The 23,081-nt window shown below is 36.7% G+C and overlaps 1 long non-coding RNA gene across 5 annotated transcripts in view; it reads right to left on the bottom strand.

The window, feature by feature from the left end:
- Nucleotides 1-22,916, bottom strand: part of LOC102428742 — a 115,680-nt gene extending 92,764 nt beyond the window's left edge. For 3 of the 5 annotated variants that reach the window (XR_002826347.1, XR_001351005.2, XR_002826346.1), the window contains exons 1-2: nt 22,467-22,916; nt 20,653-20,764 (exon numbers count right to left, since the gene is read on the bottom strand). This is a non-coding gene — a long non-coding RNA (uncharacterized LOC102428742). Of the gene's footprint in view, nt 1-8,795; nt 8,914-14,437; nt 14,514-16,948; nt 17,075-17,951; nt 18,031-20,652; nt 20,765-22,466 lie in introns of those variants that run through there. The other 2 variants (XR_001351006.2, XR_002826348.1) reach the window with 2 other exon arrangements.
- Between the last annotated feature and the right edge of the window lie 165 nt (nt 22,917-23,081).

Raw genomic sequence — 23,081 nt, 5'->3', positions numbered from 1 at the left:
TATCTGGTTTGTTTGGGTTCTATAATTGTAACACTGTTTCGGTCCTGCTCGCTCCAGCTCTGAGGCCACGGCCTGCTGAAACGAGGAATCTGGGGGTTTTTTTTGCTTCTATAATTGCAACAATGTTTCTTAAACTGCAGCTCAGAGCCCAGCAGTGGAAGGCGGGGAACCTTGGCTTCCTCCATCATGGAGCAAGCAAGCCTCCTGTTCGCTTCACTGCCTGGCTGCCGGCCGCCATCTTGGTTGGCAGTTAATTTGCATATCACCCCGATTAGCCAATGGGAAGTGTAGCGAAGTTACGGCTAATTACCATGTTTCTCTTTTATTAGATAGGATATTTACACTATTGAAAAGTGATGGGACCTTTTACTTAAAGACACCAAAACTCAACATCTTTCTAAAAAGAATTATGTGCCCTAGCTGGTTTGGCTCAGTGGATAGAGCATGGGCGGGCCATGGACTGAAGGGTCCTGGGTTCAATTCTGGTCAAGGGCACATACCTCAGTTGCAGGCTCTGGGCCCTGGCTGGGGGCATGCAGGAGGCAACCAATCAACGTGTCTCTCTCACAGCAGTGTTTCTGTCTCCCCCTCTCTCCCTTCCACTCTCTCTAAAAAATTAATGAAAAAAATAACCTCAGGTGAGGATTAAATAAATATATAAATAAATAGAAATATGCAATAAACTTTCAAGTGTCTTTTCAAGGCTGTACTATACTTCTTGCGGGCCATATCAATGCAATAGTATATTTAACTGCCTGTGTGTGGCATTTATTCAAAAAACTTATTCCATAATATATGTTACATCTTCTGAGCATTACCTTGATTTACTCGTTTTCCTTGTAACTTACAGCTTAATGAAACCCCATAAAAATGCTGATTTACTAAATTTAAGGCATGAATACAGTTTGAAAGAAAATCGTATTTGAAATTCTCCATTAGTTTGGTGCTAGACACTCTTCCTTCAAGGACTGATCAACTGGGACAAAGTTGAATAGAGTCATGATAAAAAATTTTACTCTATTTGTCCAGTTTCTAGTCCTACATATACCTCAGTGGTTTTGATAGCTTTCTAGCTGGTTCCCTTTAAGAAGAAACATAATCTCATAATAGAAATAAAAGCTCAATTGCTAAGTACTCCATAAATGTTAGTTCCCTTTCTTTCTTATCTTACTTCTTTACCCATTCTCTCTCCCTCAGGCTTTCCCAAGTCAAAATCACTCTTCTCACCCATGCCAGACTTTTTTTTTTTAAAATAACAGTGCTTTTAAAGCTGGTTGTGTGGGTTCTGTAGGAGGAGGGAAAGTGTAAGCAGGACTCTCTCACTGCTTTTCCAGGCAAAAAAAGTTCCCCTGTGATACATTTCAGACCTCATTCACTGTTTTTAAACATTTTTAAAAAGTGATATTTTAAAACACTTGCCTGTAATTAAAATGACAATTACCTTATAATGCAGTTCCTCATTATGGTCCTCATTAGTTTTCAGGTTTCTGGGTATCAGAAACAAAATCTCAGTACTCACTTTCTATCTGGGTCAAGTTAATCTCCTTGTATAAAAAGCACAATGCAACTATTTATTGACTGAATAATAATGTGCATGGACTGAATGATTCCTAATTGAAGTGTATTTAAAATCTTACATAACTTTTCAGTAAAAAGGACACTATGATAAAATTAAATTTTTAGTAACTTGTATAAATGTATTACTGTATTTGCAAAGTTTAATTCACTGGAAATAACTTTAAGAATACATATTTCTAAAATTATATGTGTATACAGATATATGTGCACATGCATACATCCACATAGATAAACTGAGGTTTTTATTGAGATTTTCATGTTATAAATCTGTTTTTTAAGTAAAAAGTTCTGGTAAAAAGATTGTAGTAGCAAAAGTTCTTTTGATCAAGCCATATTGACAGCTAAGGCAATCATATTAATAGTCAAGTTTATCTGATGGAAAAACCAGGAATTCTAAAAAAATATTACAGACATTGGCAGTTATATTCAAGTATTCTACAGTTAAAAGCAGCAACAGTTTATTTAACAGGTTGCTCAGAATCAAGTGGAACTTACTGTTTTGGTGTTTTGCCTAACTTTTCCCCCATTTACAAATGAATCAGTGCCCCGTAGAAATAGTTTTAAAATGTAGTAAAAATGTAATGTCCTAATTGCACCAATATAATTTACTAACTGGAATGATAGTACTCCTCAATGGTATTTGTCTGACACTGGATTTGCGTATTTCTTCACACATTTTATTAAATGAACACCTGCCAAAGCAAATATCTGAATGATATTTATTCCAGATCGTTTCTATGTAGGAACATAGTGTTACACTGCTTGCTTCCTTGAAAGAATACAGAAGATTAGAAGTTATGAATGTTGAATACAAAATTGAGTTTCTGTTTTTTGAAATGCTACCTCCAAGTAGAATTTTAAAAACTGAAATTTACTACTAATAATAGGTACTCACAAACCAGAATCTAAATAAACCAAAAAGATTGCTCAAATCTTTAATCAACCCTCAAGACTAATTTTTATCAAACATTAACCAATTTTTCCTAAGAAAATGCCTAAGCATACTGATCCAATAAAATAATAGATCACCAAAATACTTTAGGCATAAATCTTTTCTTCATTTAAGTCCTGCTTGCATTGAGGCTTTGTAGTTTATATGAATGGTCTCTGAAGATCAAGTTCATTATTTTTAAGGTTGTAGAAAGAAAGAGACTTGTTGGAGCCCTTGACCAGAGGGAAGAAAGCAGAGCCAAGGCCAGAGTTTCTGCTCTTTCTTTAAAGCGCCTTCAGAATTCTTCCAAAGAGCCACAGGAGCTACTGTTGGGGCTGTGGAAGGGCCAAGCAGGTTGGACCCTCACCTTTGCCTCACACACTGCACTCTGTAACAGGAGTTGCTCCATTTGCATCTTTTTTTACATATCTGAAATTCTGGGTAAGAATGAGTTTGGAAAAAAAATGAATTCTATTCCTAAAAAAACAAATTTGAAAACCATTGCATTCCCTTGTGTACCGTGAGGGAAAAGAGGAAGAAATATTATGGGGACTCCAATCTGAAACAATGTCATTGTTAGCAGCTATCATGGAAATGCCTAGAAATTGCATGCCTAAAGAATGGAAACGGGATTCTGAATATAGTTGTTTTTATAAATACAACTAAAACTCTGTTCATTTTTTTTCTTGAACTCAGGCTGTTTACTTAGGTTTTTAGAAATTTGAATTGTACAGAAATGAACAATGAATAAACACAGTTTAGTAGAGAAACTTCCAATGTGTCTCAGAATGCAGGGACAGGTGGGGCATACTGAAAGGCATAAGGAAAAACTCGCTAACAACAATTAGAACAATGGAATCCTAAATGGACTTCCTGAAAGTAAGAGCACCATATGGGCTAAAAGACTTAGGAAGAGCTTTCTGGAAAAGAGGTGCTTGAGTAAGAATAGAAGACGAAGGAGATGGCATTCCTGGTGAAGAGAACAACAGAGCATATTTATCAGAAAGAACGAAGATTCAAATGGAGAGGAGTGTTGTGCCAGGGGGATGTCAGCTTGAATTGGTAAAGTATGGTTACATGGAGGAAGCATTTTAAAGGCAATAGATGTTGAATTGAAAGTATGCAGAAGGGCATACTTCTGATATTCAACAAAAGAAGGCCTTTAGTGCTGGTTGGCTGGCAGTGTATTCTGAATATAAAAGAGACTTTTTTATTGTATGAAATTACTGGTAGAAAAATTTAGACGATACTTCAAAAGATGCTAGATTGCTTTCATAGATTTAAAATCACATATGTAATAGTAGACCTACATAGACACTTTATGCTGCTGTTTCCATTGAGTTGGCAATAAATAAATAAATAAATAAATAAATAAATAAAAACTAAGGAAGCATACACCATCCCCTACTCCATCTAATTCAGGTCAGATTTATATAATGACTATAATTTTTCATTTTTATTGTTCCTTTTAAAATAATTTAGATACTAATTAAAAATTTTTGCTTAATGTAAGTTTACTGTTTGAGATGATATGTGAAATAAAATAGTCTCTCAAGGTAGTATAGATATATTATTTAGATACATTAGAAATCATGGTTATTACTAGATAATTAAAATTGAGGAAAGAACTTTTCTTAGGAAGATTTGAATTAAATGACCCTGAAGAAGTGTTCTTTTTTCATTTATAGCTTTTATTTCTGTTTCTTTACTATGAAAGACATGGACACAAAATTTTACCCAGGATAAATAATCAATAAGTAATATAAAAAAGGATCAACTAGAAAGATCCTTCCAAGGTCAATTCAGTGAATGGCCCTTAGAAAGAATTTATTGCATGGTTATTAATTAGGGAAGAAGCAGATAGACCACCATTTTTTTAAAAAAAGTAGCACATTCTATTATATAAATTAAAATAGATCTCAAAAATTGTCCTACAAAAAGATTTTTGACTTCTAAATGTATTTCTTTAATCTCCAATATCTTCAGACCACCCAATTGAAATGTTAAATGTCTCCCCTTTCCATTTCTTTTTCTTTCCCAAGTTCCTGGTTTTGTTGGATAAATACTATGAGATACTTGTTGAGGGTTGTACATGGGAAGTCTGTCAAGAGGTATGTTTGAATGGAGCAGTGGTAACTGGACAGTATTCTAAAATTGTACGCTTATATAACTGCAGTGTTTTTGTTTTTCTTAGTATACAAGCTTAGAAAAAGAACTGAAATACACTTAAATAAGACTGTGTTAAGAAAAGGAAGGTAAAAGAATGATGAGATGGCTAGTTTTAGACCAGAGCATAATTCTGAAGAGTATTAATATGCCAGATAACAATGTCCATTATATACTTTTTCTTGGTAGCCCCCCTCCATTTACCAGTCTTGGAAATCTTTAGTAAAAAGGACCTCCCCTGCTCTGATATTGTGCAGCTGATTCTGTCTAGAGCAGCAGTTCTCAACCTGTGGGTCGAGACCCCTTTGGCTGTCAAACGACCCTTTCACAGGGGTCACTTAAGACCATCCTGCATATCAGATATTTACATTACGATTCATAACAGTAGCAACATTACAGTTATGACGTAGCAACAAAAATAATTTTATGGTTGGGTCACAACATGAGGAATTATATTTAAAGGGCCAGAAGGTTGAGAACCACTGGTCTAGAGGCTAGACATGGGGGAAAAGGCAGAGGTTTTTGATCTAATTACCTCTGGATCACTCACAAGCTAAGTGTGCACACACATTCACAGACATGTGCATACAGTTGCAGATTTGCACACCTATGCACACAAATGTATATCACCACTCAGAAAGGTTCCTACCTGTCAGCTTGAGCTATTTCCCCATTGCCCAGGGGAGGTCAGTTCATGTAAAACTTACTCTGTTCTTGAAACACTGAGGTTATGCTCAATGGTAGAAATTAGAACTTGAAGATCAAACAAACTGATTTGATCTTCTGATAAGCCATTGGAAATGGATGGAAAATGTCAACTTTTGGTGCTTCCAGGGCCTATGAATAAAACTATTTAGAAAATTTCCATCATTTATCTTGTTTTATTTTAACTGAGGTTTGTACTTTTAGGATATTAAGAATCAAAACTATATATTTATATGGATAAAGGACTTCATTCTAATTTGTATTTATAACTCAAGAAACACCATGTGAAGTTGTGAACTGCTGCTTTCATGATGGTGGTACTATGAATATAACTCTGTTAACTCTTAAAACAAGTGAGTACTGTCAATAGAACCCCTTGTTATAAAATTAATTTAACACCGGATGATGTCTGGTGTATGGCCTTATTGTTAGGTGCCTTACCCATCTTTAAATCACATTTTATTTGTCCCATATTAACTAATATTTTGTGAACTAGAATAGGCCTTAAATATCATCCAATCCAGCTAAACTATACAGAGGAAAATGTTATATGTTATGCATTTCACAAAAATAATTTTTATGTAGCACACACATATCTAAAACTATGAGTTCCAAAAATATAGGTGTATTTCATAGTGAAGAACTTTCACAAAGAGACTTTGAAAATACTAGTTAGCATTTCTAAGTTGATACTTAGGGATGAGCAATATGAGTTACTGACTTGCTCAATGAGAGGGGTGATAAAACTGTACTCATTAGCATGATTTTGGCTCTAAGTAACAGAAAATGCAACAAGAACTGGCTTAACAGTAAGGAACATGTCCTCAATATTAAAATGTTTTGAGTTAAAGAGTGCCCAGAGTTGGCGAATTCAGCAGCACAGTTACTTCATCAATGACTGAAAATCTATTCAACTTTCCATTTTGTCATCCTGGGTATCTATCTAGGCTGGTCTGATTTAATATAGGCCATCCAATTACATTTGAATTTTAGTTGAACATTGTATGTCCTGTGCAATATTATTCGTTATCTAAATTTCAAATTTAACTGGGTTCCTGCATTACTATTTCCAAAGTCTAGGAAACTTATCAGCATCTAGGTTTTTCTTTGCAGGCTAACTCCACATATGGTCACATGGTGTCTGCCAGTCTCTTAGTGTTAGGTATAGATGCCAATAGCCAGTGACATCAAAGGAATTCTGTTGGTAAGGAAGACGGTGGAGGAGTGGTGGTTTGGCAGACAATGTAAGTCACCAAGGCAAATCTCAATTTTTGTTGACTAAAACATAATTTCCTCTAATATTTGCCAGTTAGTTCTATAATAGTGTGTAATTTATCCTGCCTTCTGATCCAGGGATAGGATTTTTTTTCTAGCAAACTTTATTATTTTTTAATTGAATTTATTGGGGTGACATTGGTTAGCAAAACCATACATTTCAAGTGCACAACTCAATAAAATATCATCAGCACACTGTATCTTATGCCCATCATCCCAAGCAAAGTCTTCTTCCATCTATTTTCCTCATTCTCCCCCCCTTACCCACCTCCACCTACCCCTCATATATACAGGGTTTTGCTTAATCCCTTTACCTTTTTCAACCAGTCCACCAAACCTCTCCGCAACAGCTCTCTGTACCATATATTTATGCATCTATTTCTATTTTGTTCATCAGTATATTTTATTTATTAGAGTCAACATATAAGTGAGATTATTTGATATTTGTTTTTCTCTGACTGGCTTATTTCACTTAGCATAATACTCTCCAGGTCTATCCATGCTGTCAAAAATGATAAGACTCCCCCCCCTTTTTTTTAATGGCCCAGTAGTCATCCATTGTATAAATGTACCACAGCTTCTTTATCCATTCATCTACTGATGGGCACTTGGCTATTTCCATATCTTGGCTATTGTAAATAATGCTTCAATGAACATAGTGGTGCATATGTTCTTTTGAATTCATGTTTTGGGTTTCTTAATATATATTTCCAGAAGGGTCATAAATCAGTTCCATTTTTAATTTTTGCAGTAACTCCCTACTGTCTTCCACAGTGGCTACACCAGACTACATTCCCACCACAGTGTAGGAGGGTTCACTTTTCTCCACATCCTGGCCAGCACTTGTTGTTTGTTGATTTATTGATGATAGCCATTCTGCCAGGTGTGAGGTGATATCTTATTGTGGCTTTAATTTTCACCTCTCTGATGATTAGTGATATTGAGTATTTTTTCATTTGTCTATTGGCAATCTGTATGTCCTCTTTGGAGAAATGTCTATTCAAGTCCTTTGTTCATTTTTAAATTGGTTGTTTGTCTTCCTGGTTTTGAGTTGTATATTCTTTATGTTTTGGAAATTAACCCCTTATCAGATGTATCATTGGCTAATATGTCCTCCCATTCAATGGGTTCCCTTTTTATTTTGTTGATGGTTTCTTTTGCTGTGCAGAAGCTTTTCAATTTGATGCAGTCCAATTTGTTTAGTTTTTCCCTTTGTTTTCCTTGCCTGAGGAGATAGATATATCAGCAAAATATTGCTACAAGGGATGTCTGAAATTTTATTGCCCCTGTTTTCTTCAAGGATTTTTATGGTTTTAAGTCTTTTATCCATTTTGAATTTATTCTTGTGAATGGTGTCAGTTGGTGGTCTAGAATCAATATAGCACAGGAAGTCCTAGCCACAGCAATCAAACAAGAAGAATAAATAAAAGGCATCCGAATTGGAAAGGAGGAAGTAAAACTGTCATTATTTGTAAATGATATGATATTGTATACAAAAAACCCTAAAGACTCCACCAAAAACTCCTAGATCTGATAAACGAATTTGACAAAGTAGTAGGATACAAAATTAATACTCAGAAATAAGTGGCATTCTTATATACCAGTAATTAACTATCAAAAAAGAGAAATTTAAAAAAACAATCCATTTACTATTACAACAAAAAATAAGTTACCTAGGAATAACCAAGGAGGTAAAGGACCTGTACTTGGAAAATTATAAAATACTCAAGAAAGAAATTGAGGAAGACACAAATAAGTAGAAGAACACACTGTGTTCATGGACTGGAAGAATTAACATAATTAAAATATCCCATACTATTCAAAGCAATACATAGATTCAACATAAACCCTATTAAAAAACCAATGGCATATCTCACAGATCTAGAACAAATATTCTAAAAACTTATATGGAACCAAAAAAGACCTCTAACAGCCTCAGCAATCTTCAGAAAGAATAAAATTAGAAGTATCAAATACCTGATATCAAACTATATTACAAGGTTATTGTAATCAAAACAGCCTGGTCGTGGTATAAGAATAGGCAAATGGATCAATTGAACAGAACAGAGAGCCCAGAAATAAACCCACACCTTTATGGTCTCTTAATATTTGGCAAAGGAGGCAAGAGCACACAATGGAGTAAAGACAGTCTCTTTAATAAATGGTGCTGGGAAAACTCGACAGGCACATTCAAAAAACATTTTTTGTCTTTGAGGGTCTTAACTTTGTTAGAATTGGGAATATCCATATCACTGCATCTGAAATAATTAAAACAATTTTTTATTGAGTATTCTGAACTGAGGGAAAAATATACCTCACATTTCCCCTTTTCCGCATTATTCCTAGGGCATGCATTAGACGCAGTGGTTCTCAACCTTCTGGCCCTTTAAATACAGTTCCTCATGCTGTGACCCAACCATAAAATTATTTTCGTTGCTACTTCATAACTGTAATGTTGCTACTGTTATGGATCGTCATGTAAATACCTGATATGCAGGATGGTCTTAGGCGACCCCTGTGAAAGGGTCCTTCGACCGCCAAAGGGGTCGCGACCCACAGGTTGAGAACCGCTGCATTAGAGGCTCTCTCTGTTTGAGGCTGCTGGTTCCTTTCTCCTCCTTTATGTTAGTTCACATTACTCATGGCCAAATCAAACCTCAGTTTCCTGTGTTCCCTTCCTCCTTCTACTCCCCTACCTTTTAAAACTTATCCATATCCTTAGGGCCCTATTTGTACTTAAATGATAATGGTTTTGTGTGGGTTAGGGAAAGTAATGTGTGTTAATATTTACTTTGCTAATGTGTTGGACCTCTGAGTAATTTAAGGCTTTAATCATTTCAACAATTCAACCCCTTTGAAAAGCTCTTCAGAAATGCTGCCAGTTTAGGCATTGTAGTGGTATGGGCACTTTTGGCTTCCCTAACACACTCGGCAGATAGTTACAAGAAAGTTTGGCCTATGACTCCACTGCCTCCTGGTCTCTAATCTTACTCACATTGCAATCAACTGGTTTCTGGAGCCATTTTCTCTCCACCCCTCTTCCTGTCTCATCTAGAGTGATTCATATGTGACTTCAATATTTATAGAGATGCCCCACCCAACACCCTAAACTCATCATTTCTTGATCTCAGCTGCTACACAGGCCTTTAGACTTCAGCACCACACCCCAGTCCTACCGAGTCATCCAGCAACTCCTCACCTCTCTTAATTACACTTTACAATTGTACTGTCTTACTATGAATTCCTCATCCTTTCAACTAACCTTCTTCCTCACTTCTATCAAATTAACTCTTTGACTTCATAAGGAATCTAAAACCTTAGTCAAATAGCAAACATTCAAATCTCTGAGCTCTTCTACAAGCTGCTTCCTTCCCTCTCGCCTGACCTTTTCCATCTAGTCTGCATTCCATGGTTTAACTCATTAACTAATCCCTTAACATCCATCATACTCAACCTTTGAACTCCTATCCTGAATGAATCTAAAATTGTATCTTTTGAAGTTCAATACTTGCATACCTACTAGTAAGCCTTCGAAATAAGTCATATATCATTGTCCTCAGCATTGTGAAGTGGTTAAGAGAATGGAGTCTGGAGCCAGACTACTGAGGTTCCTCCCGTTACTAGCTTGGGTGCCCAATAGGAAGATAGCATGACCACTTTATGCCTCATTTTCTTCATCTGCAAAAAGGGGATACTAATCAAGCATATCCCATGAGTATATTATAATGAATAAATGAGCTAATATTTATAAGATGTTTCCGGCATTGGTTCTCAACCTTCCTAATGCCGCGACCCTTTTACAGTTCCTCATGTTGTGGTGACCCCCAACCATAAAATTATTTTTGTTGCTACTTCATAACTGTAATTATGCTACTGTTATGAATCGTAATGTAAATATCTGATAAGCAGGATGTATTTTCATTGTTCGCGACCCACAGGTTGAGAACAGCTGGTTTAGAGGAATATATAACTGCCAAACAAATATTTTACTTCTTCCTTGTAGTTTTGTTTCCATTTTTAATAATAGCTATTCTAAACTCTTTTTAATTCCCCAAACAGCTTAAGTTCCATCACTTCAGCAGATGACCTGGCCTAATTCTCTGAGTACAAATAGGACATTAGGTGTGAACTCCTTTAAATTATCTACCCCCCACCCGAAAATTTAACTACTTTGGTGGAAATATATTTGTATTTCCTTCCCATCTAAGACAAAGATATGACATTCTTATATTAATTTTCCTCTTTTTCTCAAGATCTTATCCCTTCAAATACCTAACCTTTTCTGTATACATTTAACCTTTTTCTACTTGTTCTTGTTTTATTTCCATTCAATTCTCCTCAAAAAGAATTCAAGTCCTTTTTCAACCTCACATGTCTTTTCAGCTATTTTCCTGTCTTTATTCTTTCCTTCATCAGATGTCTACATTTACTGTGTCTACCTTTACCTCTCTCATGCTGCTTTACCGAGAAATGATAGCATATCACTGTAAGGTCTAATATTAAAATTAACTGGGAATAAGTTCAGAGGGGTCAAAGCATTAGAACTGGCTTTTTTCCCCCCAGCCTTATCCAAGAAACAATATTTATTATTTTGAATGGCTATATAATGGTTTTCCTGCTTTTTTGTGCAACTTAACAAATTGATTGTTCTAGTTTGAATACCATTGCTACTTCCTATTTCACTCTTCTAAAAGGAATCAGTCCCACAGATTCTTACTGTAATCAAGGCTTCACTTTTCACTACTCCCCACAATTATATCCAAGGTCAGCAATAACACCTGTATTGCCAAATACAGAGGTCAATTCTCAGTCTTCATTTTAATCAATTAATCAGGAAGTTGGTAGAATTGACCATTTCCTCCTTTTTTGAAACCTTTTTTTTTTTTTTTTCCTTCAGTTGCCTCTGATCACCACTTTCTCTTAATTCTCTTCCTGCCTTTCTCCTGGGCTTTCTCCGCCTCTGTTGCTGGTTCTTCTCATTTATCTGCCTTTAAAATGTGAAGTACCCCAAGACAATGGCCTTGGATATCTCTTCATTCTTTACCAACTTGCCCCCGGGGACCACAACCGTTTTTTGTTTGCTTTGTTTTGTTTTTATCTTTAGATACCATTTACAGGTTGATGACTTCTAAATGTATACATATTCCAGTCCAGATTTTCCCCTTGAACTCTATATTCATATATCCAAATGCCTACTCAACATATCCACTTGGATGTCTAACAGGCTTTTCAAACTTCACACATTCAACAAACTGTTGTTCCTCCCAAAATTCCTCCATCTGAAGCCTTTGCCGTCTCAGTCAGAGAGAGTGTGTGGAATGTGTGAACATAAGAGAGGGAAACTCTGAGGAACACAATGATAAAGCTGGTAAAAGAATGAAACCCAGTGAAGGAGACTGAAATGTAGGAGAACCAAAAAATATAAGATCAAGAAAGAAATGAGAACAGTCAATCCTGACAAAAGCTCAACAAGAATACCTATAAAATGAGGTCTGAAAAGCATCTGCTGGATTTGGCATTTTAGGGGTCATTGATGACTACGGCCTCAATAGGTTTAGTTTAGAATCGTTTTCTTGGAAAATAGGAAAAGGGCTGCCCTCTGGTACTAATGATCCCCAGTATCCCACATGCACACACCCCTACAATATCTAAGCCAAACTTTATCCAGAGTTCAGCACTGTACTGTATTTCTGAATGCTTGGAGCTACATTTCCATCAGTGTGTCATATAAACACCTCCTACCTAATAGGTCCAATAATAAACTCATTTTCTTTCTTCCCTCTTGTTCTCTTTACTCTCAAACAAATTAACATAAAATACCCAATTCTCATACATTTTCTCTCGTGTTGAAACACCAATACCTACCAATTTCTACCTACTAAGTAGAAAACATATCTTGGGCATGTTCTGTTTCTTCCTCCAGGCCCAGTTCTAATCTGTCAAATCTAATTGTAGCCCCTATCTCCACTGCTCTAACTCACTGAAGTCTTTATCAACCTCCTTTTCTATACTCTTAAGCCACCCTTGCCTGAGGACTTAACATTTCCCAGTCTTTCAACTATATTGTTACTAGTTAAGCGAGTCAGAAAAAGATAATTACCATACGATTTCACTCATATGTGGAATCTAATAAAAAAAAAATGAACTAATAAGCAAAAGAGTGACAGACTTATAGACAGAGAACAGGCTGATAGCTGTTAGGGGCGAGTGTGGGGGGGTGCTGGGTGAGGAGGGGAGAGACAGAAAGAGAGAAAGAGAGAGAGAGAGAGAGAGAGAGAGAGAGAGAGAGAGAGAGAGAGAGAAACTAACTCTTGGGCATGGACAAAAGTGTGGTGATTGCCACGGTGGAGGGGGGGCATGAAGGGAGGTGAAACAGGGTATAGTGGGATAAATGGTGATGGACAGAGACTTGACTTGGGGTGATGTACACACAACACAGTGTACAGATGATATGTTGTAGAATTGTGCACCTGAAACCTGTCTATTTTGTTAACCACTGTCACCCCAATAAAAAGGAAAGAAACTTCCAATAAAGAACATTAGTTAAAAACTGAAAGCTGCTTACATCTTCCCACTGGCAATAATACAATCCCTTAGAATAGCACATTATGGCCTTTAATATTTGGTTCTCATCTACCATTCCAACCTCACTTTATTACAGTCCCCCACTTGCCTTAACATAATCATGGGGTCATGCACATACTTCCCATACTTCCTCTACCTCTGGAATAAATAACTAGAGTTTTCAAAGTTGAAATCACTTTTCCTCCTTAAATTATAAATACAATTTCTAAAAGTTTGTAAAATCAAAGAAAAAAATTAGGCATAACATTGCCATTCTAACAAAACATATTTATTTCCCTTCTAATATTCTGTTCTAAATATACATATTTGTATGTAAACATAATTTTGAATAATATTCTAACATATTTTATTTAGTTATTTTCTTTCTCCTGTTGCAGAGAAGAAATATAAAAAAATTACACAAGATTATTTAGAGAAAAAGAAAAATTGAAAGAATAAAAAACAAGGGTGGGGACAAACTAGAGCTATGAATAAGGTTTAAGATGCATACCATGATGGCCTACTCATCTACCATGAGTGAGCCACACATTTGGCTCTCAATTTTCTAGCAACCAATGTAAAAACAGAAACATTGTCATTTATCCAAGTCCCAGTGCCCTTGAGATTTTTTTTCAAAAGTCTCAGTAATTTTGACTCTTCTTGGAACACATATTGTAAAAAGATATTTCTACTGACGTCCTCCTAAAGGGAATACAGGGTGATATGCTTAACTTTGGGGAGATTCTGTATTGGAGACAGTGCATTTCAATTCATGGCATTGCTCATACTGAAAATCAATATAGATGGATGCCATTGCATAAATTACAGAGTGATTTTGCAAAAACTAGCTTTTTGGAAATCATTTGACCTTATCAAAGCACCCCGCACTTTGCAGGTCTGCTTTAAGTCACAGGTAAATCCTAATATATTGAAATAATCACATAGAATATATATTAGTCACAGTAATAGCTGGATTTTTATCCTTAAGAAAAACTTTATGAATATTGTTTCTCTTTAAGATTGAGTTTCAAATAATTCTTAGGTAAAATCTTAAAACTCCAGGTCCCATATTGAGCAGTTGAGGGTTGCTTGGACGACCAGACTTTAGGTTGAAAAGTTAAAAAATCTCACTTTTTGATCATGAACATTGTTCCCTTTGGGAAAGTCCTCTGAGTACAAGAATGTGGCTGGACCAGGAATGTCTCCTCATAGTTCTGGGTTGCTCTAAAAGAAATAGGTGGACCACAGCACCTGATCATCCTGAAGTGTAACCGGCATTGTGGACAGGAAGTCACTGTAGGACAGAATATGGAAGGACAGAATGGTTTCCTATAGGCAAAGGTGTCATTAAAAGGGTGTGTTTTATGTCTCTACTTGTTTAATCTGTATGCAGAACAAATCGTATTAAAAACTGGGCTACACTCAGAGGAAGGAGGAGTGAAAACTGGTAAAATAAATAACAAGATATGCAGATGATACCATCATACTGGCAGTAAGTAGCAATAAATTGAAATGACTTCTGACGAAAGCATAAAAAGAAATTGCCAAAGCAGAACTGCATTTGAACATCAAGACAAATATCATGACTACAGAAGAAATATACAACTTTTACATAGATAACGGAAATATCAAAATGGTTAAGGATTTTGCTTACTTTGGTTCAGTCAACTCAAATGGAGGCTGCAGCCAACAAATGAAGAGAAGGCAAAGATTAGAAAGGGCAGCAACAGAAGAATTAGAAAAGATCAAGAGCAAAGATGTGTCATTAGAGACCAAGGCTAAAACCATTCACACCCTCATATTCCCAAGTACTATGGATGCATGCGGAAGTTGAACAGCAAAAAAGCTGATAGGCAAAAAGTTGATTCATTTGAAATACAGTGTTGGAAAAGAGCTATATGGCTACCCTGGACCAACAGAAAGGTGAACAAGTAGGTCCTAGAGCACATTAAGCTTGAAACCACTAGAGGCAAAAATGACAAAACTGAAGGTGTCCTACTTTGGGCACATCATGAGAAGGCAGGGTTCTTTGGAAAAGATAACAATGCTGGGAAAAATAGAAGGTAGCAGGAAAAGAGACAAACCAAATAGGAGATGGATAAATCCATAAAAGAAGCGAGAGGCATGAGTCTATAGGACCTGACCAGGGCTGCTGAGGACAGGACTCTGTGGACATCACTCAATCCTAGGGTGGCCAGGTGTCCGAGAGGACTCAACTGGCATGTGACACTGAAGAAGCTTCGCTAATAAACTCTGTTTTTACAGTCTCTTGAGTTTTTCATGTCTGATAAAATAGAAGCAGTTTTTCTAGCTTTGCTTTTATTAATATTTGTGGGGCTGTTGAGATGTGGACTCTTGTTCCTAATGAATTCTATCACTAACTAGATGGCTGACCTTACACAGGCTATTTAAAGTTTTTGAGCTCAGTTTTCCTCCTTTGTACAATGAGGACATTGTAGTAGTTCATCACTTTCCTAGAACTCCTTCCACTTGTAAGTCACACTGACCCTCTGCCCAACAGTGGACCTGGAATACTCCTTGGCAGTCACACATCTTAGGTAAGAGCATGCATGGGCTTTGCAGAGCAAAAGTCCTGGTTCCACTCTGCAACTTCCTAGTATGTGGCTTGGGGCAAGTGTTCACCTTCATAAAGCTCAGTTTCCCTATCTGTAAAGTGAGAATTACACAAGCCCTTACAGAGTTGTTGTATTAAAGGAGACTAAATCCAGCTCTAAATACAGTGTCTGGCACACAACAAGTACTCGATCAAAATCATCTATTTTTAACATTGTTATTTCCTTGGGTCCACTGACATAGTTGCTCTTCTAACAGCATTTCTCCAAATTGAATATCAGCACTATTATAACTACAGTATTTAAAGGTTTGAAGGTGCCAACTTGGGCTGACTTGTTTAGAAAAAAGTTGGAAAGACATGGGCTCAGAGGATTTTTAAAAAATAAACAAAACAACCTGTGTGCTGACCTTTACCCTGTAGTTCTTTTATTTAATAACAGTCTATTAATAAACATAACTTTAAGCTGTTTGATTTGTACTAATGTAATCTAGGCCAAACATGCTACCTGAAAGTAATAATAAACTTTCTCCAAAGAAATTATAATGGAAGTTTGCTTCACTTTTCTGCCTGCTTTGAAACAAGATTGTGGGGAAGTTCTTAGCATTGAGTTCCCATCAACAGATATTTAATCACTTTAACTTTTGATCATATGTAGGTTATATTTAATTACAACTAAATGTGATAAAAATCATTCTTAGATGGGTGAGATAAGCTTTGAAGCTGTATAACTACTGCATTTTATATTTTAGAAACAATTGCTTAACCAGAAAAGAAAAATTCCCCCAAATGTGGGAAACCAGAGTTCTTTGCTATGCTCTTAACTACAGCAGGAAATATGTGTTTGTTTATTATGACCCTAGTGCTTCCACAGCCAAATTAACTTTCAAACACTGCATTTTCATTCTGCATAACCAACAATTGTCACCCTGCCTTGTGGAAACTGATAATTCTAAGGGAGTTCAAGAATACTTGCATAATTACACCTAGTAAGGCCAAGTGTGTCCCCACAGCGTGGAGATGGACCCTTTGTGAACGGGAACACTTATAACTAAAGGGCCCCCTACAGGATGGGTTAATTAGCCCACAGTAACTGGCTGAGTTAAAGGTGACTTTCAGGGACTATCAGATTTTATAGCAAAATAGATCTGAATTACCATTATATGTTTAAGAATGTCTCCTTCTTGATTCCAGGTTTCTCCTCACTCATGGGATGTGAACCTCAACAAATTTATACCAGGTTGTAGAAGAGTGATCACTTCTATTGTTGCTAAAAAAGTTCTCTGCAGGATAAAGGGTGAGTAATATGTTCTGTAGATACCTGCATGTTAAATATCCAAAATTTATCAAGATACTGTATAGACTTTGATTATAGCAATTCAATTTTTAAAGTTTCTTAGGAAGTAGCTTATTTTCTGTCTCTATAGCTGTTTCTTTTAATATTTTGATCAACTCTCATGAACTTCCCTTACTTTAAAAGCAATTTTTATAGGACTGCATACTGAATTTTTAACAACTTTCTAAATGCCTGTAGCCCAACCGGTGTTACTCAATGGTTAAGTTCAATTCCCAGTAAGAACACATGCCTGGTTGAGGGCTCAATCCCCATTAGGGCGTGTGCAGGAGAGGCAGCTGATCAATGATTCTCTCTCATCATTGCTATTCCTATTTCTTTTCCCCTCTCCTTCTCCTTTCCTCTCTGAAATAAATACAAATATATTTAAAAAATAAAGATAAAAATTGCCTATAAGCATTACTAATTGGCCAAATTGATTTAATCAGAAGAAAGAGATTATTGAGTGGATACATCTTATAGCTTCTGAATTAAAGAATGAAAAAAAGGGGGATTTAAAGCTGTGGCTGCACTATAGTAGATCTGGTTTTGCTCACCATCACAGTGCTGGTTGAAATGGAGTGTCCCTGCTTCCTACTTGTTCAATCTTGCACTTTTTGTTTAGTGATGGTAAAAGAAACTGGTGGAGGTACATGTAAATAGCCAAAAAGGTTTAGCAGAATCCTATCTGAGTCTGGCAGAAACCCTGCCCTCTCCCCATTCTGTCCACCTTCAAACTTGCCAAGCCTTGTTCGCTTTGGCTTAATTTAAAAAATGCACTTCTGGCGAGTGAGGAAAGGTTTTGTACTGTGTTTTCAATGACTCACCCAAAATAACTCCATTCAACTTGTAAAGGGTCCTGTTCTGAAAGCAGATTGTGTTTGTTCTGAGATGGGCATGAAGGGGCTGCAGGAGGCAGATTAGAGAAGGGAAATGTGATGGGAGAGGCGGTGTAGCTCAGGCACACATCAGAATTATTTTTAAAAAAGACATTGTGTGTATGTTTTCAAGAACCATTTATAAGATCTGCACCATTTAAAGCTTTTAAAGATACGTTGATAGTAGATAGATACATGGTTCATATAGTCACAAACTTCTTTTTTTTCTGATCTTCATAAAATATAGGAGATATTTACATGTAAATATATAATTCCAAAGATATGCATAGTGAAATGATAAAAATTTTAATAGTTCTAATGGCTGCATATAGTAAGTAATCATATACATAAGAGCTAGCAATATGTAATCTTAAATTGGGAAACAAATGTGTATCAATAATTGATCACAGGACAGTTTTAAAACTGAGAAATACAATATTGACATCCCCCTGTTTAGTTGTGTACTGCAGAAAAATGTTTACTCTCAAGTGGCACAGATTGAGCACTTGATAGCAATAGATACACCTTAAAAGCGTTTATGATTCATAATGTCAGAGATCTTTAAAAGCAATATTTTAGGACAGGACTAAAAAGAAAAATAATAAAGGACTGACCTAATCTTGAGCATTAAGACTTCACAGCTGAATTAAAAATATTTTGGCTTTCCTATGTGTAACTATGTCCAGTTATGAGGATATCAAAACCTCTTTTGAGTTGTTTCATTAATTCATGAAACAGACCAAATAAAGCTTATTCTGTTATATAATCATGCTTCATGCCATTATTGATGAAGAATAGATGAGCCATTCTTACCTGTTGCTCAGAAACACCAGAGAATTGAGCCACTGAGAAGAAATCAAGCTCTCTACAAGGTTTACCACGGAGAGTGTAAATTTCACATTATGTGGCAAATGGAAAAATTGTGATCTGGGAGTGATGAAGTGAGGGATAAAATTACAAGTTTTCAACATGCACAAAATCAGAAAGTATAAAACTTTTCCAGATTATGTAAAAAATGTTCAAGGTAAAGTTCCTGTTGTATTGACACCTGCTTCTCCTTTTAATACGTACTTGGGAAAATATGGGAAATTAAAATACTGTATTGTTATACTATATTAATGCTCCCTTATGAAACATTAATAGGACAATGAACTAGTATAATAATCCTTGATTTTTTTTGCTAAGGTGAAAGAATAATAGGTGTAATTATACACCTTAAATATACAATTTTATTACTTTCAAATATATACAAAAACCAGAAATACTCTAATGCAGTGGTTCTCAACCTTCCTAATGCCGTAACCCTTTAATACAGTTCCTCATGTTGTGGTGACCCCCAACCATAAAATTATTTTCGTTGCTACTTCATAACTGTAATTTTGCTACTGTTATGAATCGTAATGTAAATATCTGATATGCAGGATGTATTTTCATTGTTACAAATTGAACATATAAAGCATAGTGATTAATCACAAAAACAATATGTAATTATATATGTGTTTTCTGATGGTCTTAGGCGACCCCTGTGAAAGGGTCGTTCGACCCACAAAGGGGTCGCGACCCACAGGTTGAGAACCGCTGCTCTAACGATTACTAATGACAAAGAAATATATATATATATAAAAAACAATCTAAGTTAGACAAACCACTTTTCCTCAGAGTTCAATATGATTTGTAAATAAATCTTAAAACATTTTTGAAGTATTCACTTGCTGAGTAACGTTTTCCTTTCATTCTCTTTTATACTATGGCAAATGATTCCACTGTTATTCTTGGAAATGTTAATAGTTATATTGAGAGGCCCAAATGATTTCATGTTGAAATACATTTTAGAAATAGTGAGTTAAACAAAGGTAAGCCTTTTTTTTTTAAAGTAAATTTTGAGGACTTATCAAGTCTTTAACATTCATTATGACTGGGTTGGGGTAAGGGATGATGAGGATATAACATGCAGTGTTTCCCAACCTTATTTCATATAGAATTTTTCTCTCCAGGTAATCATATCTATAATAATCAAAGTGTAATATGCTAATTAGACTGGACAGCCAGATGTCCTTCCAGACGAAGCCGGAGCTGCGAGGGCCAAGTCCTTTGCACGAATTTCGTGCATCGGGCCCCTAGTTGAAATATAAAATGCTGCTCTCTTTGTTTAATCTGCACTCTACTTACCTTATATCTCCCAGCTCCCCTTTGTCTTAATAAAGGTTGAAAGTTTGGTAAGCTGTATCATTATCACTTTCTGATCAGATTCTGAATTATTAAGATTTAGATGCATAAAAGAACATTTTTGATCTTGTAAACATTGAAGAAACAATACTGTAACTAGAACCGAAATGCTTTAGTCTACCTAATAGTAAATCTTGTTTTCTAATTTTGAGATATGTGTTAAAATCTGGGAAAACAAAAAAATAACTGAAGTAATTGAACTGAGCATAATGTTGCAGTTTTGATATAAGCTTTTCTATTTATAACTGCCTAATTTAACCAGAGTACATTTTCTGTCCTAGCCTGAATTTATGGCATTTTAAAAATTCAGCTGCATAAGCATGAAGACACATGCCATTTACTAGTATAAGAATAACTGCCCCATATGAAATTGATTTTTGCCTTCTGCAATATAATAATCCCAATAGCTATACTGAGTACCTACCGTATTCTATGTCATCCTCACATCACCTTAGATCGTCATCATGATTGCTATTTCACAGATGAGGAATGTGATGACCAGAGAGATATTAGCTGTCTTGCTCTAAGCCATACAACTAGAGAGAGACAGAAACAGATTTCAAACTTCAGTCTGACACCAAAGACCCTACTGTTTCCATTACATCATGCTGTATGGAATTATCCACATCCTATATAATAAAAGCATAGTATGCAACCGACCTGGAGTTTTTCCCAGAGTTTGGCCAGGGGGCGGGGCCGGCCTGGGAAAGGGAGGGAGTACCCGGCTGGCCACAGCCAGCTGCTAGGGACCCGACCAGTGCACAAAGTTCGTGCAGTGGGCCTCTAGTGTAATATAAGTGTTTCTCCATCTTGTAAGCATCAGTAGCTCAGATATTATCCTTTATGTAGAATTTCTGCAATGTGGATGTACAGTTGGTCTACAATACAGCACCCGTTTGGAAAAACACTTTGAAGAAGCAAACAGCTAGACTCTCCTGTGTGATAGGGCATTCATTATTGAATAAATAAAACACCTTGGGCATTTTTTAAAATCTCAAAGTTGAGAATATAATGATAACCCCAGCTCTTTCAAGGATTTCCCTCTCATTATTTCTGTACTTAACATTTTGCATTAAAAATCAGCATGTAGAAGAAAACAGAGGATTGTGCTATTGTAAACTCAACAACTGTTGTTACCCGCTGACAATTTTTCTTCCTTTATTAACTCTGGTGGTTTAGTTTTTGAATGTAAATTATGGTTCATTATTGCTTTTCTCAAGAATTCTTTATTGTCTAAAAGTGTGTTTAAACAACAATAAAACTAAGTAAAAGACAACAGGTCTTAGAGAAACAACATAAAGCAAGTATCTTATCCATTCCACCGTCCATTCTGAAGGACATGAAGTATAGAAAACTTACTTCAAAAGAACTCACTGCTCCTTGTGGGACTGGCACTGTACTAAAAGTGTAAGAGGTATAGGAAGACTACTGAGAAATGCTCTTTATTCTCTCACAGTTTACAATTTGGCTGGAAAGTCAAACATACCCTCAGAGGCCAGTCATATTATTTACTGTACAATTTAGTCCCCACGTAAAGGATGTAGACATTATTCAGTTGCATATCAGAAAATTATGGGAGATGTGACCGGGAGCGGTGGAAAGATACAGTGAAGGAAAAGTTCTGGCTCCACCAGATCTTGAAGATCATGAAGGTATTGTACAGAAAGACCAGGAATAAACTGAGAAGCAAGGATATAGAGTCAGCAACAGTCTGTGGAGATGATGGAATGGAAGCTGGGAGAAGTCGGGTAAGGTGGTGTCCACTAGGGCCCTGAATGACACTGAAGGCAGTGTACTTCATGGTCTTTTGACCAGAACCTTGGGTGCCTCCTCCCTCATTCTCTCTCCTTACCTTTCCTACAGGCAGCTAGACTCTGGCCTATTTTCGAGGGCCTTTAAACTGCTAGCTGCTTTTTGCCATAGGACTCTTGAAGGCGGAAACGTCTTTAAAATTCAAAGAAAAGAGTAATAGTGAAGTTTCTAATGAGTAAGAGAAAATAAAAGTATCACTGTTCTAGTTCCCTGAATATTTCGTGGAATACGTAAGGCCCAGATGATAGCAGGATGGTACTGGAAAGTTAGTATGGACTTTGGATGTGATTTTATAGAGACTGTACTGGCAAACCATTAGAAAGAAGTTTGTGCCTGATTTTGAATGGGATTTTATAGTCTTCCTCACGAGATTTTTAAAAACAACAAAAGGGTTTGCCCAAACTCATTTGGAAATTAGTTCCGAACCTTGACATCATTGGTTTCCTGTAGCATCTTGCTGCACCGACATCCCAGCACATTCCCCGGCTAGTCCATGCCCTATTTTTCTTTCCCTCTCCATGTCCAACCTCAGTGTGGAATTTCCAGCTTAAATGTTCTTTGTCAACCACCTGCATCCCTCACACAACCTTCACCAACAACTCTCTTAAGCATGCATGCGGCCCTGCACGCAGCGTGGTCTTTTCCCGCTTGGACACGCGGACGAGACGAGGACCTTTCATCTTTTTGCAGAGTCGCTGGGACACAGTTCTTGGGTCTCCCCGGGGAACTTGCTGCGGGCCGAGCGGACGCTTGTTTGACGCGGTGAGCAGTCCTCTGAGCCAGACCTGGTTGCCGCCTTTTCCTGCTCTGAGTGGAGACAAAGTTGCGGGGAAGAAAACACTAACTAACAAACGAGCAAACCCACCTCGCCCACTCGGCGGGGAGCGTACTCAGCCATGGGTAACCGCCCGCCCCCACCCCCAGCCCCCCCGACCCTTAAAGGGGGAGGGGGACCGACGAGGAACGGGAGCGCTGAAAACTAATAATCTCCCCATACAAGTAGAGGTGAATGCGAGTAACGCATATGGAAGGCCCTAGGCC

The sequence above is a fragment of the Myotis lucifugus genome, unplaced genomic scaffold (assembly GCF_000147115.1).
Source record: "Myotis lucifugus unplaced genomic scaffold, Myoluc2.0 scaffold_5, whole genome shotgun sequence".
Classification (NCBI taxonomy): Eukaryota; Metazoa; Chordata; class Mammalia; order Chiroptera; family Vespertilionidae; genus Myotis; species Myotis lucifugus.
The sequence above is the reverse complement of the archived record's forward strand: the minus strand, read 5'-3'. Positions and strand labels throughout refer to the sequence as shown.